The sequence below is a fragment of the Gigantopelta aegis genome, chromosome 6 (genome assembly GCF_016097555.1).
Source record: "Gigantopelta aegis isolate Gae_Host chromosome 6, Gae_host_genome, whole genome shotgun sequence".
Lineage (NCBI taxonomy): Eukaryota > Metazoa > Mollusca > Gastropoda > Neomphalida > Peltospiridae > Gigantopelta > Gigantopelta aegis.
In genome coordinates, this window is record NC_054704.1 from 9679007 (window position 1) to 9702188 (window position 23182).

The 23182-nt window shown below is 36.1% G+C and overlaps 1 long non-coding RNA gene across 1 annotated transcript; it reads left to right on the plus strand.

Moving 5' to 3' along the window:
- Positions 1 to 47: 47 nt before the first annotated feature.
- LOC121375844 lies at positions 48 to 23173 on the plus strand. The gene is made up of 4 exons (XR_005958361.1): positions 48 to 184; positions 12999 to 13073; positions 15968 to 16090; positions 21277 to 23173. It is a non-coding gene; the product is annotated as an uncharacterized LOC121375844 (long non-coding RNA).
- Positions 23174 to 23182: the final 9 nt, after the last annotated feature.

Genomic DNA, 23182 nt, shown 5'->3' on the forward strand with positions numbered 1-23182 from the left:
TTCCGGGGTGTAGACCCGCGCCTGCACGCCCTAACTTGCTATGAATTACAAAGATACACTGACGTCACAGTTTAAAATGACGTCATAGTTTACTTCGTTACATTATTATTCAGTGGATTATTAGCATCATGAGATTCTGCACCAGTTGATTGATTAGCCTGTTTTCATATATGTAGTCCTACAGGTAAACCTACTTTAACCATTCCGAAATTGTAGTCTATTTCAGGTATTTTATAAAGACATTGTGTGTCTCCGTTTGGTCTGTATGTTCATGGGCGTACACAGGATGTTTAAAGGGGGGGGGGGGGGGTGTTCTAAAATAGATGCAGAGATATTGGGCATATATTTCTATGTCGAGTTTTGAAAAGGGGGTTTCCAAAATAGATTGCAGAGATACTGGGCATATATTTCTATGTTGAGTAAATATAATAATGTCAGATATCAAGGTCAGATATATTAAATTATAAAAAAAGCGATTTCGGGGGGGGGGGGTCGCGATTTCGGGGGGGGGGGGGGGTCCGGTCGAACCCATCGAACCCCCCCCCCCCCCATGTACGCCCATGATGTTATTATTAAGGTCGACGACAGTCACTCTTCACACCCTTTTTTGGCTTCGTACACAATACATATAACATATTCAATGGTAATTTGTTTATATAATATATTTGAAAAAAGGTACTTTTTATTTCTTTCATCTATTAAAATTTAAACTTAATATTTCGTCAGGAATTAGGAAAAATAAAAGCATACCGACCTAAAAATAACGTCGTCTGCTGGTTATAGAATTTTAACAGGGGTCAAGGTCTCACTACACAGATGTCATCTGCCATTGAAACCCATGTTAAATTGCTCAACTTCAAACGAAGATTGCCAATACAACGGGTTCTCGTTCGCACTAACAATATACACCACTGCGAACATACATTATATAAGCATTTATGTCCATCTCAGGGTTTTTTTACTATATGACCGCATCTAGTTGTAATTCGTTAGCCGTCTCTTGTGCTATACACCCACGTCCAAAAAGGTCAATACACAATATTATTAGTTACGCGGTTTTTGCCAGGGCGTACGGGATTGTACGCCCCTTCAAATTCTGTATTTCCTGAGGCGAAGCCGAAGTTTTTGCCAGGGCGTACGGGATTGTACGCCCCTTGAAATGCTTCGCCTCAGGAAATACAGAATTTGAAGGGGCGTACAATCCCGTACGCCCTGGCAAAAACCGCGTAACGAATTTATTACCTTTTAGATCTTTTTCAAACATTTTGAACAAATCACACAAAGATTTTTAAGGTTTAAAATATTTTTATAAGATAAAATTTCAAATAAAACGCAAAAATATAATTTTTTAAAGGAATGCAGCTTTATATGAATTTTAGAAAAATACTAACATTTTTTAAAAACTATTTATACACTAAGATATGCCATTTACCAGATAATACTATAGAAATTAAAATGCTATAACAGTAACTGAAAATATTTCTACTTTTATCAGGGTAATAACAAATCACTAATCTAGATTTAACAACAAACATTTTTAACTTTAATTATTAATTTAAGTGAATTATCCAAGTTGATTTAATATGTATGAAATGTTCAACTTCTGTTATTAATGCAGAAAATGTTAATAATTAGCAGAACATTTTTTTTATTATTATTAGCCATTGTAGCGAGCTGTCAAACGCAGACGATTTGTAAACAAAGGGGGGCAACTCTTATCACCTTAATGACACGGGTCTTGTCAATTTATAAATAAAAATTATTACACGGAAAACTACCAAACAACTGATTACACTCGGGCACATAGATATTTATCAAACTATACTTACCCGTATAACATTCCAAAGAATGCATGTCATGCGTTTTTCAAAGAAATAGTTTTGTTATAGTTCGATCGCCTACACAGTGATAGTTCCCGCCATTAAATTTACAATGCAGTAGCATGAGTATGCAAAAAATTTCTATATTTTTTGGTTATAACATGTTCAAGAAAGTATGTATTTAAAAATAATAAAGTAATAAAAAAACCACTTACCATAAATCGCAATCTCTTTCAAACAGAATTCAATACGTATTTCCTAGTTTAAGAGCTGAGGCGCGAGAGTGAAAAAACAAAACGATTAACAATTGACCTCTCCGTATGACGAGTTAACCACGCCCCCCGTGACACGTGATGCAAGGTTAGACAAACATTCAATAATGGCTGCCAATGGTTTACAAACTACATGCTATCCCCTGTCACTTCAGTCAAATAGTTGCCACTTCATAGCTGTCTGCCATGAAATAATCACAGTCAAACAGCAGACTACTTGCGCGGTCAAACTTCCGGATTTTGGACAACCAAATGGGAAGATAACTGTGATCTGAAGCCAAGGTCGATAGCAAAATCAACCGATCTGCCGATTACGTTTTTGCCTTAATTTATTTACAAATATCGTTGTTTAAATAAAAAGCCGACAAGAGGAGACATTCAAGTATTTCACTACAGGGTACATTTACGATGACAACGTGATTTAAATCGACGAAACCATTTTTACTTCAGTAAATTTTATCGAAGCACAAGAACCCGGAAGTGAACGTCGAACCAAAAGAACATTTAAAACATCCTATGCTCGTTTTTCTTGTCAGAACTGATAAATTAAAATGTCTTGTTTTTTGTTGTTTTTTCTTCTTCTTTTTCATCTTAATTTTTGTTGTTGTTGTTGTTGTTGTTCGACTTTTATATTAATGGAATCCCGATATGCCGAGGAACAAGAAAATAGAATGCGCGGCGACGACCCGGCCTCGACCCGTTTAAAACCGTGGCGTCTTTATTTTTGGTCGGGTTGCGTTAAATGTTTTGTTTAAAAAAACAAAAGGGAGGGACGTGAGCAGTAACATTAAAATACAAGGCGTGTGGGAATGCTATCAGTGTACCAAAATTTTATGCACGAAAGGTTACAAAACTATAGCAGGATACAGTCGCCTGTGCCAAAATTATGCAGGCAGTGGTTTAGATTGTGGGATTGCGATATTTATGGGGGTGTATTCTTACATAGCTGCACTGCTTGAATCAACCGATATACGGCACTTGCCCTATTTATGAAACCAAAGCCATACACGAAAAAAAAAAAAAAAAAAAAAATTCACAACTGGCGTAGCCAGAGGGTGGGTTGGTGGGGACCACATCTTTGGCCCTCCAGTTATGTATACTGAAGAACGGAGACAAGATATATTAGGGCTGTTTACGTTTGGGTGCCCCATCCCTTCTTTATAAAATCAGGCTGTCCAGCACACCCTTTTGAAAAAGTTGGACACAATTAGAAATGAAAATATAGAAAATGTAGGACAAAAGTAGGAAAACGTAGAACAAAAGTAGCACTGAAACAGTACGTAGCGACATTATTCATGCTCGAAACACCGTTTTATGTAGTGCTTAGTTTGTACATGTATTTTGTGTTCTATCAAAAATAATGTGTATCTTATGTAACGGTCACGTTATAGTTATTTCAAATTACTGTACACTATATTAATCAATATACATATTTGCATGCATAGGAATGCTGATGCACAGTAAAACAGAGTTAACATGATTAATTTAAGTTTTCCATAATGTATTAGATTCTGAAGTCATACATACACATTGTACATTATAATCATATTAATCATTGGAAAATATGTTGGCTTTGAGGGTGTAATTTTAATATGTTGAGATTATATGGTGCCACAAATTGGGAGATGTATATAGCTGCCAAGAAAAATTAAAATAATTCCCGTAACTGATGACTTTTATAATATTACAAGGAATATGCACACTTTAACAGCAATTCGTGGCATTTTCAAACCAAAAAGTACGAAAAACTAAGTATTCTGAAGAAAAAGTAGGAAAAATAGGACAAAAAGTACGAAAAAGTAGCTGGACAGTCTGTAACATATTTACCAATTAAGCCAGTACAACAGTGCTTAAATAAATTATAAACTCATGTGTTGTGAATCAAACTTGACGCTTCTGCAACCCCCCCCCCCCCAATCTCACACAACCCGCCCATTAATTATCCTACTGTCACACAAAATGTACTCAAAAAGCTTTATCTGTTCTAGAGGCATAGGCAGATAAAAAATAGTAATAAATACAAGACAACCCATGCCTACAGAACAATAATAATAATACAAAATAAAAATTTAATTAAAAACATTTATAGATATATATAAAAAAAAAAAAAAAAAGAGGCAAAATTATATTTTTAGAGAGAGAGAGAGAGAGAGAGAGAGAGAGAGAGAGAGAGAGAGAGGGGTTTCTGCCAGAGGGTCAAATGGGTATGGCGCCATACCCAAATTTTTATTTTTTTTAAGTTAACATTTTGACAAAATTAATGACTCTTATCATTATTGTATGATTTTCTTACGCCTAACCCTAAATGTAACCCATTTTATTTGTGGAGGAGACCCCCTATAGCCGTGGTTGCATTCAATAACATAGCGCCATACACAAAAAATTATTTCTGGCAGAAACACTGTATATATATATATAGCATAAAACTAAACCACAGATTGCAGTTCGCACAATTTGTTTAATATTTATTATGAGAATACTTCCTAACATTTTCTTTTTTCTCAAAGAGAGGGTCTTTACGTATTAATCCCCATGCAATCTGGTACAGGTAAATATATCTATTCAAAAATGTATCTTTCTGTGGCATCCATCTCCAAATCATTATCCTCGAAACTGAGCAATTAAGGATTACCATTTGATGGGTGGTGTCAAACTGAATCCCAAGTCTTGGAAGTCTGAATTACTCCTTAGCAGCAATATGTCAAACACAATTTTTTTTTTTAAATATTGTATTAAAATAAATTGTTGAAAGTGTTTCATTTTCAGCAGCAATTTCACCCCCTGCCCCAGTTTTTCTTTCACATATCAGTTGAAACTGTTCTATTATTTCTGTCATTCTGTTCTCAATATCAAGATGCAATGTAATTTGTTTAATAGTTTGTCTTCAGAATCTCATTTTCGACATCTAAGCAATGACTCCACATCCATTGGTCCAGTTGCTGAAATATATAAAAACAAACATGTTAAGTATTTCACATCCATTTGAAGAAGTACATTAGTCTGTAACTTAATTACATATCATTGTATTAATTTAAAGTTTAATTTAATTTTAGGAAAACATTTTTTTAACAGGAAACAAAATCAATGTTACTAAACAAAGTATAAAATTAAAAAGTATAGCAGTAAATTAAGAAAAGTAGTGAACAATGTATTTAACGTTGATGATGTTATTTGATTTCTATTAGAAAGTTGCACAAAGCTACATATAAGATGGCATGTGGAAGAAGAAAAATGCCCTATGCTTTGCTAAAATTTGGGGTATAAAATAATGATGAAAAACAAAACTACTGTCTCCAAAAGAAAATTATATTTAGGGTAGGTAATAAAAACAAAACAGATGTAAGTGCCTCATCTAGGTGGTTATGGGTTTGAAATGTTTTGAAATTAGGGTTAGAACATATTTCAAGCACATGACCATTTATAAACAGCAGTTCTTTTACTATCATTTATCTGAACATTAAAAAATATATCTATTAATTTCCAAGATTTTTTTATTATTATTATTATTTTTTGGCTTCAAAACATTTCAGGATCCCTACATAAAATTTGCCTAATTTATAACTTTCCAGACAATACTTCCTTATCCCCCTAAAGCTCACAACCATATGGGTTACTCCCTCACTCCCCTCCCCCAACACCCCACACACAAAAGAACATACACAGACTCACGCCTACACACATGCAAACAAAAAGACAAAAGAAAAAATGCTAACTTTCAAACGTTCCAGCATGCTTGTTAATACTATCACTAACCCTAAACCTAACTTACGCCTAAATTAACTGAATGCTGGAACGATCGGAAGTCTTGCCAAAACTTTTATTTTGGCCATTCGTCTGACTGTGTATTGTTTAACGACGGATTCTTAACGACAATATATACATCGAAGACTGATTAAATGAGTCAGTAAATTCCATTACATTGGAGGGAAAGTGATTCTTAAAATCTTACCTTCGTAGAATTTATAGATCAGATGAATTTTGATGGATTCGGCAAAACTTCACTTTCAATACCATGTGACGGTTTCGCAGGAAAACACTGATTTTACGTCAATCGTAGGCTCCGCATAGTTGTCATCGCTATTAACACTTGTCAGCAGAAGTATATGTTTACTATGATTATAATTCAGTTGGAGGAGACAATTATTTTAACTAATTTTAATGCTAACTATACAAAAACGTTACACATCGAAAAAAAGTATGTTGTCTAACCTAATGGCGTCCAAGCAAATTTGGGCCCGCGGTTTTTGAACCGCGAAACATGATTGGTCCAGAGCGGTTGTCAATCACGCCGTACGGAGGGGTCAATTCTGCCGAACTTACAAAGCGAAAGTCACGTGACACTTTCGTACACCCTGGCAAATTTTGTATTGGTGCCCAAATTCTGTATTGACCCGGAAATGACACGGTGTACCTGTGGTATGGATTAGCTATTGACCAATGAAAACGCATGAAATGTATCTAAAAGGTAATAATACAAAATAACATGGGCAAAATACAGCCAGAAGGCTTACAATTAAACATACATATTGTTTAATAACGCTGGAAAAATTCCAATGCAAAATTGCTATTGAACTGTTTTTGTTTGAACATTATTAATGCACCTGCATGTGTTTGAAGAAAATCTTGTAATTAAATAATTGTACCATTTACGAAATTTGGATTTTAAGTAAAATTACGCTGAGATATGCTATATAATTTGTGAAAGAAGCCAAAACAAGGATGTTAAAAGTGATTGCCGTCCACCTTAGGCCTATTACATAATAGTATTGCATTATATAATATTTCGTAGGGAACGCCTTGTTTCATACTATGGAATTTACTTCAAATTCAAATTATTTATTGCTTTAAGTTTTTACACCGTATCAACATTCTACAAACATAAAGATAAAATAAATACTGTACAGGATACTAGTGGAGAGTGGTTTACCTTATAGAATACATAATGCATACATACATACATATATAATTTATTCCATTAATTTATTTCTTACATCATTTGCTCGTACTAAATATTTCCCGAGGTTATTAAGTTCTTTAATATTACCAGTATTTAGACGTTGAATATGTTTAAAAACGCTTGATTGTCTTTAGTAATAATGTTTTATAAATTTGGTTCTTATATTATTGAATCTAGGACATTGGAGAATAAATTGATACTCATCTTCTATTTTATGTTTGTTACAAAGTGTGCATATTCATTGAGATCTTTCAATCTTTTTGTATGTACCCAATTCTAAATTTACGCGGCCTTTTCGTAACCCTAGTAAAAATTATTTTACAAAAAATTGTAAACGGATCTTTTCAACGTCTTGAGCAGGGTGAAAATCCCACACTTCCGCTCAGTAACTAAGAACACTATTAACAAGTTATTTATTTCTCAGCCGATTGTTTTCAAAATTGTACACAAAAATAGTATTATTTTGTTATTTCCAAAACACTGTTACCGATTTTCTTACGTCTAACCAAACTGAAATTATTTACAAAACAAAAACATATTTATAGGAGGATGAGACGGACTATAGGTAAAACTAAAAGCGAGCGCAAGTGACAAAAATTAAGTACACTCTATAAATACGCGTGCGTGCGTGCGTGTGTGTGTGTGTGTGTGTATATATATATATATATATATATATATATATATATATATATATAGAGAGAGAGAGAGAGAGAGAGAGAGAGAGAGAGAGACAGAGAGACAAAGAGAGAGACAGATACAGACGGAGAGAGACCGACAGAGACAGATAGCCAGCCTGCCAATGCACACCTCAAGTCACCCCTGATTCCGAGCGTGTGATGTGAAACATAATGTAATAGTGTACAATAAATAAGTTTAAAAAAGTACTACAGTAGTGTGGAGCAGATGAAAATAATAATTTTCGATAATTATACCTTTTACACCTATTCCATAACTGTTTTCTTCACGTAGGTATAACAAGTCGAAATCCCAAGAAGATTTCAAATGTACAATATTATAGTTAATTTAACTTTAAGCGCTTTTCTATGCAATTCGTTTTACTTCGGTTATAGATAAAGTATGCTACTTGTATAACCAAAATGTCATCACTTTGCAAGTACTAGGCCCGTAGCATGGTGGACATCTGGGGGATCCGGGGGCATGATTCAAAGGCTATTTACCCGAATTGAAACATATTTTATTGCTTTTTAAAGAACAAATGGATTAGGCACAAGTTATACAACTTACTAGGCCTTCTCCAAAATACATACATATTACGACAGTAATATATTTTTGCAATTTAAATATGAACAGAAATAAATATTATTGAGAAAAGAAAGAATAAAGGAAACAGAAAAAAAGGGACGCAATAAAGTGTTCTATGTGTTCGATAATTAGACGGCATGTTTGATAAAAGAAAACACAAAACACAAACAAGGCATCGCAATGATTACATAATGGCTACACAAATAATAATAATAGCAATAAAATAAATAAATAGTATTAATTTTAAAGATCCATACTTTATTTACTACTTAAGGGAAACGTTTTGTTTCATTTATATACTTATGTACATGAAAACATATTTCTTTATTGTCTTCTTCACTTAGCGTATTTTTACCATTTAAAACTAGTTGTAAATCTATTGGCTGAAATCTTTGCACGTAAAGATTTGTTAAAAAGAAACTGAAGAGGAACTTTGATTGAATGGATGATACGTTTAAGTAGTTTGTGACTGATCTCATCTGGACCCATTGCCTTATTTGGTGCTAGTATATTTATGATATCCAATATTTCTTCTGCATTTATTACTAATGACTCAAATCTATCTTTACACCGTGGTTGCCAAGGAGGGAGTTCTTTATTTGTATCATCTACTGAAGCAATAGAACGAAAATATTTGTTTAATGTTTCCGCTTTTTCAAAATCACTGGATGCAACTGATAAATGTGTTGTTGGGTCTTTTAATGGGGGAATTAGCGTCTCACTACTGTGTTTATTTAAAATATATTTTAAATATTGCCAATATGTATTTTTACTTTCTGAACACAATTATATCAGTTTACTGTCTAACGTATTTGCAAATTCCTCTTTAGCTATTATTTTCATATTATCTACTTTGTTCCTTTGGTTTTTATATTTCCTTTCATCGGTGGGTCTTTTCGACTGCAATGCCTTTTTCCGTAATCTATCTCCGATTCGTAGTGCTTTTCTGAGATTACTGTTAAAACATGGTTTATCATTCGGTCGAATAGTAACTGTCTGATTAGGTATACAGTTGTCAACATGCTGTTTAATTATAGATTCAAAATGTTTGCAAACGATATCAACGTTTTGTGCGGAATTTATTAGTTCTTGCCATGGTTCTTTCAGTATTAAATTATTGAGTTTTACAAAATCACCTTTATCGTACAAACAAATTTTCTTTTCGAATGCTTTGTTATTGCATTAAATATCATTTAATATAATGTACGTAGCTTTATGGTCGCTAATATTCTCTTTAAATTGAACCACCCCACTTTCTTTAGTTTCACATGTTTTTGAAATAAGAATAGGATCTATTAATGTAGCACTATAGGCCTTAATTCGTGTTTATTACATTTGACAGATTTTTACGCATGAGTTCGTGCAGAGCGTGTTGTTGTACAGAGAGTAAATCTTTATTTAGGTCACCAGTAATGACTATTTTGTCACACAGGTTGAGTGCTTGATCGATCGAGTGTTCAAATCTGTCCCAAAACGATACAGGAATTGTGTTTGGGCGGTATACTACAGAGATAAATAACGATTTATGCTTCAAGATGATTTCTAACCAGATAATTTCATCCAATGGCGATTCTAAATCATACCGTCTTTTGTGAGCTAACTGTGATTTGTCCTATCTCGTCTGTAAAGTGCGTCATAATTTTCAATCATTATTTCATCATTAGGTACAATGTCATCTAGATGTGTTTCGGTAAAACAAAGGATGTGATAATCGTCAAATATATCTGAAAGTTCGGGGATAATTAATTTATTACATATGCTACGAATATTTAAGTGTAAAATAGATAAGTTTTCAAAAATGTTAATTTCATTTTTATTAGGACCCGGATTTTTTTCGATGTTACTAAGCAAAATCAACAAGAAGAATATAACAGTATTTCCTTTTGGTGTCAACATTTGAAAGGTATACAGGCTAGTAATTAAAAATGAAGCAAATAATACTGAGAATATTAGGTAATTGTACTCTCCAAATTCACCGTAAAAGTTAAAGATTAATCGACCGTGATACCTCGTCTTAGTTAAAAATTGAAAAGCCCAATCGACACTCTTTACATCTGAATATTGTTATCCATTTGGATATATGTAGACTATTACATATTCGATTGAGCCATTCAATGTTAATATCAAATAACGGATGCTGCCTTCTACATGTCTGTAGAAAAGAAGATAAACAACAAAGGGATGAGAGAAACGTACAGAATAAAACGAAAGTAACAAAAATGCACATCCTATGGAAAGGAACATTTCCGAAATGTATACTGGCTTTAACGGGTGTATTTTATATTTAGTACAATTATTGAATAGTAATAATGAGACAGATACTGAAGGTATACATAACATGAAATTCATATTTGGGTTATAACACACACATAAACACGCGCACACGCACACACTTTCCATTTCATATACACAACATATTTACAAACTATAAATATAAAAAATTTGTACACGTTTTATGGTAAAAATTGTATTGATATATATTATATTTGTAGAAATTCGTATTCTTCCATGGATTACCTACTGAGTGCAGACCTTCCATTCTTTAACCAATGAAAAAAAAAGAAAAAAGAAAGAAATGTTTTATTTAACGACGCACTCGACACATTTTATTTACGGTTATATGGCGTCAGACATATGGTTAAAGACCACACAGATTTTTGAGAGGAAACTCGCTGTCGCCACTACATGGGCTACTCTTTCCGATTAGCAGCAAGGGATCTTTTATTTGCGCTTCCCGCAGGCAGGATAGCACAAACCATGGCCTTTGTTGAACCAGTTATGGATCACTGGACGGTCCAAGTGGTTTACACCTACCCATTGAGCCTTGCGGAGCACTCACTCAGGGTTTGGAGTCGGTATCTGGATTAAAAATCCCATGCCTCGACTGGGATCCGAACCCAGTACCTACCAGCCTGTAGACCGATGGCTTAACCACTACGCCACCGAGGCCGGTTCCAAAGAAAAACAACTTGACTTCACCAAGTAACAACATGAATCTGCCCTAGCCAATCAGAAATCATTAACGCTACTGCAGCCATAGAATGTGACACTGATTACAACCAATGAGCCAATTGATTCGCAGCTACATTTACTTTACAACAATGGGTCAAAAACGAAAACAAGTATTTATTTTGATACGCACTGAAGGTACACACTCAGTCCGCATTTCTAGTATGAAGTATCCTCTCGCAATACATTTAGTACAAACTCGTGCACTACGTAGGTAGTATACACCCGTGTGTATCTATACTAGTAAATATTTTACAACATAGCTTGATACATACACGCACACACGCTGCTCTTTACACTTCTATGCTCACAGTCGTGTATAGAATACGGAGTATATCAACATCTCTCATAGTCTCGTGCAGAATATTCAGTATTTCAACATCTCTGTAGGCTCACAGTCGTGTATAGAATACGGAGTATATCAACATCTCTCATAGTCTCGTGCAGAATATTCAGTATTTCAACATCTCTGTAGGCTCACAGTCGTGTATAGAATACGGAGTATATCAACATCTCTCATAGTCTCGTGCAGAATATTCAGTATTTCAACATCTCTGTAGGCTCACAGTCGTGTATAGAATACGGAGTATATCAACATCTCTCATAGTCTCGTGCAGAATATTCAGTATTTCAACATCTCTGTAGGCTCACAGTCGTGTATAGAATACGAAGTATATCAACATCTCTCATAGTCTCGTGCAGAATATTCAATATTTCAACATCTCTGTAGGCTCACAGTCGTGTATAGAATACTGAGTATATCAACATCTCTGCCGGCTCATAGTCTCGTGCAGAATATTCAGTATTTCAACATCTCTGTAGGCTCACAGTCGTGTATAGAATACTGAGTATATCAACATCTCTGCCGGCTCATAGTCTTGTGCAGAATATTCAGTATTTCAACATCTCTGTAGGCTCACAGTCGTGTATAGAATACTGAGTGTATCAACACCTCTGCCGGCTCATAGTCTTGTGCAGAATATTCAGTATTTCAACATCTCTGTAGGCTCACAGTCGTGTATAGAATACTGAGTGTATCAACACCTCTGCCGGCTCATAGTCTTGTGCAGAATATTCAGTATTTCAACATCTCTGTAGGCTCACAGTCGTGTATAGAATACGGAGTGTATCAACATCTCTGCCGGCTCATAGTCTTGTGCAGAATATTCAGTATTTCAACATCTCTGTAGGGTACACTTACATATATATATATACATCAGTCATGTAGCAGCATACACACACACACACACACACACACACACACACACACACACACACACACACACACACACACACACTAATGCACTGAAAACTATATCAACATTTATGAATGGTATTTACACACATACCTCAGAACTATACACTGCTTTATTAGGGAAATATATACAATTAAAGTTAGTGTATTTAGAGTATATATGTTTGGTAGTTGCTTTGTGAACAGAATTTTGTTTCTTAAGTTTCATGAGTTCAAAAATCAGATTGTACCTATGTTGTTAATCTCGACCTGTTAGTCTCGATACAACTTTTACATTCAGCCGAGATGTAAAGGTTATAAAAAAAGCCAAAATTATTGGGGGGTCCGGGCCCCACTGGCCACCCCACCACCCCCTTGCTACGGGCCTGAAGTACATTGTGATTTATAAATGGAATTTGATTTTAGTCATTATCTCTCTACAGCAAATTACCACAGCAACAAGGTCATAGACTACGACAAATAGGACGCCACGGATGTTCTATGTATAATCACCAATTGTAAGTTGATAAACTATCCTGAGTTAGTAGCCATTACATTTTGAGGGTTTTTGTTTTTGTTTTTTGTTTGTTTTTGTTTTTTTTTTGCTTTAGAGACTTATTTTTTTCAAGTATTAAAAGAATAAGTATGCTTATATATGTGTTTGTTTAGGATTTATAAATCAATATTTGTAGTACCTCTGCATGGATGTTTGCCTATAATAATTTAAGCATGGATTGTTGTCTATAATAATTTTAATGTGAGTTTTTGCCTCCAATAAGTTGAATATGAGTTTTTGCCTACAATAATTACAATATGGATTTTACCTACATTAAATTTTCAGTATGGATATTTTGTTATATTAATTTTAATATGGAATTTTGCCTACAATAATTTTAATACAGAAGTTTTCCTACAATAATCTAAATATGCATTTTTGCCTACACTAATATGAATATGAGTTTTTGCCTACAATAATGTAAAAATTAATTTTACCTACATTAATATTTCAGCACGGATTTTTTGCCTACAATAATTTCAGTATGGATTTGTGCATATAATACTTTCAGTTTGGATTATGTCTACAATAATTTCAGTATAGAGTTTTGCCTATAATAATTTCAGTATTAGTCCTGCAGCAGAAGCCCCATAAAGTGAAGTGTACCGGGGCCGGAAGTATAACATTTGTTACCATGGTGGAAATTAATCTCTGGAGTACAGAGTTCATCAAAATATAAGATGACATTTTCTAAAGTTGGTGCGAACAAGATTTTTCAAATTGGCCGCCAGTCCATCAATAAATTCGTATATCTTTAGAACTACAACACTTCGAAAGGTGATCTTGGTGTCAAAACTGGTGTTTATGAAGTCAATAAGTTCATCAATTATTTTTTTTAATTATACAGTCAGATAATTGGTTGTCAAAGAGTTAAAATGGCTGACGGACCACGTCTTTTCACAGAATTTACTATTTCAGCTTCAAAGAGAGATTTTTGTATACAACCATTTTACTAGCTACATATTGCAATTCTGCAGTAAGATCAGTTTTGAGAGAAATATCTCTTTCACTTTTAATACTGCTTAATTTTCTAGTGTAACTGATGGGACACAAACATGTGACTGACGAGATGCTATCCCTACAAAACCATAAAACGTTTTTGTGATGTATATTGTTTGTCAGTATTCTAGTAAGCCATTTTAAAAATGAACTGAACACTATGTTTGTTTCAGAAAGTGAAATCATTATACATTTCATTTATGTGCATGATTTGTCAGTGAACGAAGATGCTGTGTCTCAGTGTTCAACAGGACAAAACAAGCAAATATTACAAAATTTGGCAGTTGTGAAGTCAATATACGAGTATTCCAACACGAATTAGGCTGGCATCAGAACTGTGCTACCTGTAAAATATACTTGAGGAAAGTGAACACAACACATTGTAACAAGCAGTGATGATCTCGTATTGCTTCTGTATTATCGTAATACGAGTATAGTTAGAGTAAGAAAATACTTGTATATCTCCTCACATGCAATGAAAGAACATATTCCAGTCATACCTGTATAAACCAGCACTTGCTATGTATGACCAGCTAAAGCGTATGCAACACTGTAAACTCACTCAGCCCATAAACATCTATTTTGATTTTGTTCTGAAGACAAACAATTTTTATGATGACTTGCGGCCATTTTGAAAAACGACCGCCATCTTGTTCGCACCAACTTTGGTCTCACTACACAGTTCACTTCCGGGTGAGAGTTCATTAACCACTATAGTTCCTAATTGTGACACATCTTATGGTTAACATATTCACTTCTAGGAAATGATGAACAATTAAATCAATGTGTATGTTTAATGGCAAGTCTTCTGGCTGTATTTTGTCCATGTTAGTTTGTAATATTGTGCATTGACCTTTTATAATGTATGTTCACAATGGTGTATGTTGTTAGTGCCAATGAGAACCCGTTCTATTGGCAATCTTCATTTGAAGTTGGGCAATTCAACATGGGTTTCAATGGCAGATGACATCTGTGTATTGAGACCTTTAGAAAATGTCATGTTATATTTTCATGATCTCCACACCCTAGAGATTAATTTCAGCCACAGTGACAAATGTTATACTTCCGGCCCCGCTTACTCAAAAACTAAGGCTCTTTTTCAGCCTCTGCTGCAGGACTATATGAGTTTATACCTAAAATACTTTCAGTATGGAGTTTTGTCTACAATAATTCCAGTACGGATTGTTGCCTGTGATTATTTCAATATGAATGTTGCCTACGAAAGCCCGTTCCACAATTACGTAATGCTAGTATCAGACTACCAACTGCCAGCAGAAAGTTGGACAACTTTCTGCAGTGACGACTTCTATGACTGTCCAGTTTCTAGACTGAACACTATTACAACTCGATTTTCTTGCTATAACCCATGAGCGCACCCGTCGTAGTCGGAAGTTGCGGAAATTACAACGCAAACGTCAAGTTGGCCAACTTCGTCATACCTTAGCATAACGATACATTTCACATGATTATACCCTCTCCCTCCGCCCATTTGTAGTGCTAAGACCTTCGTAACATTACGTGACATTCGTCAATATCCACCTTTGCCCTATCATTATGACGTAATTTTACCAATATTATTGCATTTTCCGTTTGTATTACAATTTTATGCTTGTTCGGTTTGGTAATAGACAGCGCAAGCGTGCTCTTGTCAAAATAACTTACATAGACTGAGTCCATATATGATGGGCATAAAACGTTGTGAAATCGCGTTAATTTTTTGTTTTGTTTGTTAAATCGGAGTAAAAGAGTAGCCTGCGATGAATGTAGTAAAAGGCTAATTAATCTTACTTTCGTAAATACCGTAGGAGGTTTTTAAAAAAAGTTAATTATTTAATTTACTAAGTCTGTTTGTTTCAGATGAATTATCCTGAAGAAATGCGTCCGGTTACCCGGGCCCCCGATTATGGCATCCTGACCATGGTATCCCTGTGTTGTTGTTTCTGCCCCTTATCAATAGTTGCTGTCATCTATTCGTGCAAAGTACGTCATTTTTATGGGAGCATGACTATGTTCTCTCAGCTCTGTGTTTCCTCAGCTAACCCAAACCCTAACCCCGAGGGAACATAGAGCCGAGGAACCCGAACCCAAACCCTAACCCCGAGGGAACATAGAGCCGAGGAACCCGAACCCAAACCCTAACCCTAACCCCGAGGGAACATAGAGCCGAGGAACCCGAACCCAAACCCTAACCCCGAGGGAACATAGAGCCGAGGAACCCGAACCCTAACCCTAACCCTAACCCCGAGGGAACATAGAGCCGAGGAACCCGAACCCTAACCCTAACCCCGAGGGAACATAGAGCCGAGGAACCCGAACCCAAACCCTAACCCCGAGGGAACATAGAGCCGAGGAACCCGAACCCAAACCCTAACCCCGAGGGAACATAGAGCCGAGGAACCCGAACCCAAACCCTAACCCCGAGGGAACATAGAGCCGAGGAACCCGAACCCAAACCCTAACCCTGTGGGAACATAGAGCTGGCCCCGTTTTTTCACTGTATAATTATTGTGCACCTTCAGTTGCTGACTATTTGTTTTAATAATAATCTCGGGTTGGACATAGCCCAGTGATAAAGCGCTCACTTGATACGCGGTCGGTTTGGGATCGATCCCCGTCGGACGGACCATTGGGCTATTTCTCGTTCCAACCGGTGAACCACGACTGGTACCGGTATATCAAAGACCGTGGTATGTGCTATCATGTCTGTTGAATGGTGCATATAAAAGATCCCTTGCTATTAATGGAAAAATGTAGCGAGTTTCCTCTCTAAGACTATGTCAAAATTACCAAATGTCTGACATCCAATATCCGATGATTGATAAATCAATGTGCTCTAATGGTGTCGTTAATGAAAACAAACTTTCTTAATAGTTTTATATCATGTAAAGTTATTTTTAGATTCATCTAACAAAATGTATCAGGTGTCTAATAAGCCTATTTAGGCCAGGCGCTAATATATGTTACGTCTGTATTGTTTAATCGTATGTCTTGTCAGGCCTCCAGACAGGAAGTAAAATATTGCCTGAACTGTTATCTTTTAACATAACAGGCCGAAAGAAATATGGCCAGCTAGGAACACAATATATATGGCCTGCTGAAAATAAGACAGCACGGCTCGGGTGATAGACATGCAGATTGGTGCTCATTTTGATAGTCAAGTGGCAACTACCGTACTACCAGTCAATTTTGGCATTTCTTGATAGTATATGTCCCGACTAACTCACAGGTAAAAATTACCCACAGTTCCTGTGGGGGAAAAAACATGCTCAAATGACGTCATCAAAATGGCGACTGTATTTAGTATATTTTCAAGCAGCCCAGTAAAATGATATGGAAGTTCCAGATAAAAGTATAAAATTTCGTCCACAAGTTACCCATTCCCTTTATTTTCAACTTTTAATATGAACCACTTGCCCAAATTACATTATGGTGGCTAAATAGGATTTTTAAGATGGTCGCCATATAAAAACCTAGTAGTGCCAATATGTCAACACCCATGCCACCTAGGATCGTAATATTTTGGTTTAACCTACCATTTTATGGGCAAGGAATGCTATTATATAAGTACAAATATTACTAGCTAGAGTTTTGTAGAAGGAACGAAATACAGAGAAATATTATTGAGGGAAACCAACGTATATTGTGCATCACCAGCTTCTCGCTTTATTATCGTTGTGCTTTAGATAGTCTTTAAGAAGAAAACGTACAAAGAAAGATAGGTTTTATTTAACGATGCGCAAAACATGGCGTCGGACATGATATGGTTAAGAACCACAGAGATAATTAGAGAGGAAACCTGCTGCCGGCTCTACATCGGCTACCCTTTTCGATGTGCAGTCAAATAATTCATGAGAACGTACTTGCAAATAGAGAATATACTGTAGTCACTGCACAGATTAACACAATTAAGAATTTTAATATGTTGAATGGTATATTATTAAAGATGTTTTGCTGATTTCGTACGTCACTGCACACACATGTAATTTTTATTGAAACTTTAATTCTCACAGTAGCAAATAAATTTCAGTACATTCCGGTGCAGCACACCCATTGCCGTATCTTCAGATTTGAAACTACAATTAACGGTTCACATCCATTTGGTTAAAATGCCATTTGGCCAAACAAAATACATTGTAGAAATGAACACGTTTGCTAATCATGTTAACTGTTATATCCAGTTGGACCAGTCCATATTTCGTTAACAGAATAACAAGAAATATAATATAGCAATTACATTTTATTAAACTATTAGAAAATGTCACATTTTAATGGACATTTTAATTAATAATACTTGAGGAATAGTTTGAAAGTTTAAATGCCATTGTGTGATTAGTGTCAATGTTACCCGAGTTTGATATTAATATGAGTTAATATAGTACCGGAATACAGCTTGCCTAACATTATTATTAATCCGTCACAAGACATTTTTAAACAAATGCAACATAAATTATACATCTCATTTAGTATATTAGTTAATACAATTAAACACTTCACCTGTTATACTATTATTACTAACAGACCCAAACAAATAGAAGCTTAGTCATGTAATTTTAAACAAATCCATCCCAAACTTCCTTAGTAAAGATTGTACCCGCCGAAGTGTCCATTATGACGCAGGTATTGCTATAGTCTGGTATTTTAGACTAATTGCAATCGAGACGTAGACGTAATGGGACGACACACACTTAACTTAATGCAGACCATGGAGGCTACACGTAGAAAGCCTATATTTACTAGAAGTCCATCCACACCTCTCTAGAGTGGGTGCATTTTGTTAACTCTGTGAGCCATATTTCAGCTTGTTGGGCAGCCTGTTTTGAGTGCTGCGATCGGGCACCCTGGTGTAAATGAAATGGTTTCTATTATCTTCCCCTTGCTTCATTGACAATTTTTAGGTCGCTGAACTTATCATACAAAATAACTGTAAAATATTTCAGTAGCTGGAGACGTGTCTGCTTTGGTGTAAGGGTTGAGCGCCATGTTGGTAAAGACACTGGTCACACCAGGGTAACAGTTCCATGCACACCAGCCTGTCCGTCTACTTTTTTCCAAGAGGAAAGCAAAGTGGTGTAACATGCTCTGAAGTTGAAAGGCAGCGCCAGGAATTTCACTTTAGCCAAGATGCCTGCTTCCTTGAATATATTTTCTTTGCTTTCTTCTGTGGATGTTTTGATTGCTGTTCATGATGTATGTGTCCTATCAAGCTGGAATATGGTTCACGAGTGGACAGACTAAATAAATTGAATCTACTTCAGAGGAGGTGGGATGATCTTTTGATAAAGTCAGTCCTGAGTTCCTATTCGCAGTACCACACCTGTGACTCTCAAAGACTGCAGTGTTGTTACAAGAGAGTAAATGGATGTGGCACTAGATGTACATGTCAAAATAAGCCCGATGGAAGTGCACTAAACTATGTATTTGTCATTGTGAGAAGTAAAACATTCGTTCGAAACTCCACGCATCTTCACTAGTCTATGGAATCAGTAACGGATTTTGAATTATATAAGCAATTCTTAATAGGGTTGATCTATGCCGTGACTACATTGTATTCATTATGAATAAATTGATTGCCTTGTGCTCTGTACTTAAAGAACAGAATGATACCAACTCAAGAAACTGACAAGACTCATGGGAAATATTGCAACTTTACAGACACCAGTACTCTTTGTATTACACGGGGAATGTGTTCTGTACATCACACAGCTACTTAATAATAGTTGTTAATTCATCCTGAAGATGATGTGGAACTTCCAACCACTTGTAATAAAGATCTCTATGAGGTCTTCATACATCAGAGTAAGACCTCTTACAGTGTCACGATGAAACTAGCATACTAGAGATGGTGGCAGTGTGTGTGTGTGTGTGTGTGTGTGTGTGTGTGTGTGTGTGTGTGGTAATATTATATGTTTGCATATGTGGGTGTGTTTGAAACAAAGTTATTTACATACATAGCTAGATATTTTAAAAAGTACACTTTAGACGAAAATAACACCAACATATTTCTTGTGAGGATACAATCAGACACTAAATATCAGGATCCAAAATATGAAGCAATGTTTTAAAATGAATTTGTGTTAGTAACAAATGCATTGTAGTAGCTACAATCTGACAAGATACTACGGCTTAAATTTAGTATGTTACTTCATCATCGTAAGTACAGCATTATTGACCTGGAGACAGCCATATTGGAAGCGCTCGCTGCTGTTTAAGTATTTATTAATACCCCAAAATTAATAAATGTTGTTCTTAAACTGTATTATAGCATTACCAACCTTAGTAAAGGCTTAAAGTGTCAAACAACTAAATAGAATGAAGACCATCGGAACTAGATGCAAAAATATCAAAATAGAGGGGCCATATTGATGACGTAATTTGATCACACACACACACACACACACACACGCACGCATACGCACACACACACACACACACACGCGCGCGCGCGGGTGTTTTGGATAATGTTACCCAGGAGGTAGTCAGGACCCATTCTTTCATAAAACACCAAAATTAGCTGGTAGTACGATAGTTGCCACTGATTGTAATTTTTATAGCGCTTTTGGGCCATCTCCTGCAGGTCTATGAGGGAAGGGTTTGGGATCGTGTGTGGAACATTAGCACCTCTGTGATGTACTTTTAAGTATTATAAAAATATAACAGAATCACGAGCTCAGCCTCGACTAAGTAGAAGATGAGATGATCGTACATACTTCGGTCTCTTGAAAAGTTACCTGCAATGCTTTGGTAATGTTATCAGGTGAAAGTTTATTTCACCTGCTAGGTCCGAAAATGGACTGCATTTCGCAGAACGCTATTTCGAGCCCTAGGCCCGTGGTTGTAAAACGTTTAGAGTCCAGACTCAGTCGCTAATGACGTCACACGTATACAGTTTGTATGGCGTTGTCGTGACATTAGTGTCTCAGACTCTATTAGTCTCGAGTCTAGACTCTGAAGTTTGATAAGCACCTGGGCCCGTGCTTATAAAACTTAAAGTCTAGACTTTAATAAAGTCCAGACTTTAACGTAATGCTATTTGAATGGCGTTGCCATGACGTTAAAGTCTGGACTTTAATAAAGTCTAAACTTTAAGGTTTATAAGCACGGGGCGCCTGGTGTTGTCATTTGGCACTTTGATAAACAATTAAGTCATCATTTTCATATTGTTTCAGTCTCGCAGAGCCGCCAACGAAGGCCGTGTTGAAGACGCCAGACGGCTGGGCCAGACTGCGAAGAGGTGGGCCATAGCGTCTATCGTGACCTGCATCGTTATCCTGATCGCCGGCGTCATTTTCGGCAAGATGATCTCCGCCAAAATGGAATGACTGTAACCTATTGTTGAGATTTGCACCTAAGCCACCCCAACCCAAGCCACCCACCCTGTTAAAACATAGGTTGTCACCTATTGTTGCTGCCACAATCCAACTCTACATCAGGGCTGGGAGTGTTCCAGAGGCATCCTCCAAGTAGCACGAAGTGACAAACCAACTGTGTAGTGGGTGTTCTGCTCAGCCATTTTCTGGGGGGCCTTTTCAGAACTGGCTCCTGGACTATATGTTGGCCAAGACACTAATGCTATATATTTTGTTTTTCTTGCTTTATAAGATTACGTTGATTTGTTTCACACAGTTGTTTCGTAACAGTTGAGTTGATATGTGCCTTAACGTAGTTCTGTCTCACCATTGTCGTTTGTGATAAATACGCAGGTCACGGATTGATTGATGGGTGGATGGGCAAATGAATGGAAACACATCACTATTTTATATTAAAATAATAGATTTAAAACTAGCAAGCCGCAACTTCATTATGAGAACTTAATCTTAGGTGGTCTCAAGGACGGACACAGTGATTAATTGAGGTAGAGGGCAAACTAAAAAACACCGTTTCAACACACTGACATTGTGCCAACAAATGAATTACTGCATCAGTTTGTTTCCACAAAAGCAATCTGATTGAACTTAGATGTGGGTGTGGGTGTAGGTGGGTGTGGGTAATTCTTGGCATGTTTCCATCAGAGAACTGTTCAAGTCATGGGCACAACCTCTAACTTCGCCAGAGTTCTGTACACGCCAGGTGAAATCAGCTCTACTGGTCTACCAGTTATAGAACAGGTGCCCGTTCCACGAAGCGATCTTACCGCTAAGATCACCTTAAGTGCATCAAGTGGTTATGCACTTAAGGATAAGGGGCTGATTTAAATCATATTGTACAAAATGTTAATTGTTTCGTTTCATATATAAATTAGATTCCATCGATTTGCTTTTTTGTGTGCAATTCATTCTTTGATTTATTTTAAACTGGAACGAGGAATTGTAATCTTCAACCATCCTAGTATTCTGAAATATATTATAAATGTTCTTATAATCTTGATTCATAATTTTTAAATGCGCATCGGTGGTTACATTTCTCAAAGAGTCCCGCTGGTCTAGTGGATAAGCTGCTGGACAATCCAGCTGTTCAAATCCCGCCAAAGCAGCCTGACACATTCATTCAGCTTTCCTATCACCCTCTTCCTTTAATGGCATACAATTCCTGAACATGTCCCTGTGTCCTCAAAGGTGTCGGACCTGCGAATGAGAAAATCCTATTTTGGGTAGAACCGGTAAGACGAATAATAAATGTCCCAGGAAGTAGAAGGGTCTAAATGATTTGCATGTTCTTCATTGTCGTATGATCCGTGTTTTCTTTAACAACGAAGTTAGGAAGGGTAGGCCTATCCGCACAGGATAGTAGCTACGGTTGTTTTGTTTGTTTGCTTGTTGTTTGTTATTTTTTATGTGTTTTGTTTTAGGATTACATTCGGGGTATCATTTGTGCTTGTGCGTGTTTTATTTTATTTATGATGAAAATTCGACTGTGTTGGGTCATTTGTCATTGGTTCATTGATAATTTGGGTGGTGTACTTTTAAATTAAAGTACTGTGATACAGTATCAGCAATTTTTTGTCGTTATTGGAATGCTGTGAATATATGTCATACTAGTATACTTGCAATTGCCACGTTATCATTGTTACGGTGAGAACTGTTGTCACACTATTACACAGTTTGTGAAATAAATTATCTGCGATAATATTTTTAA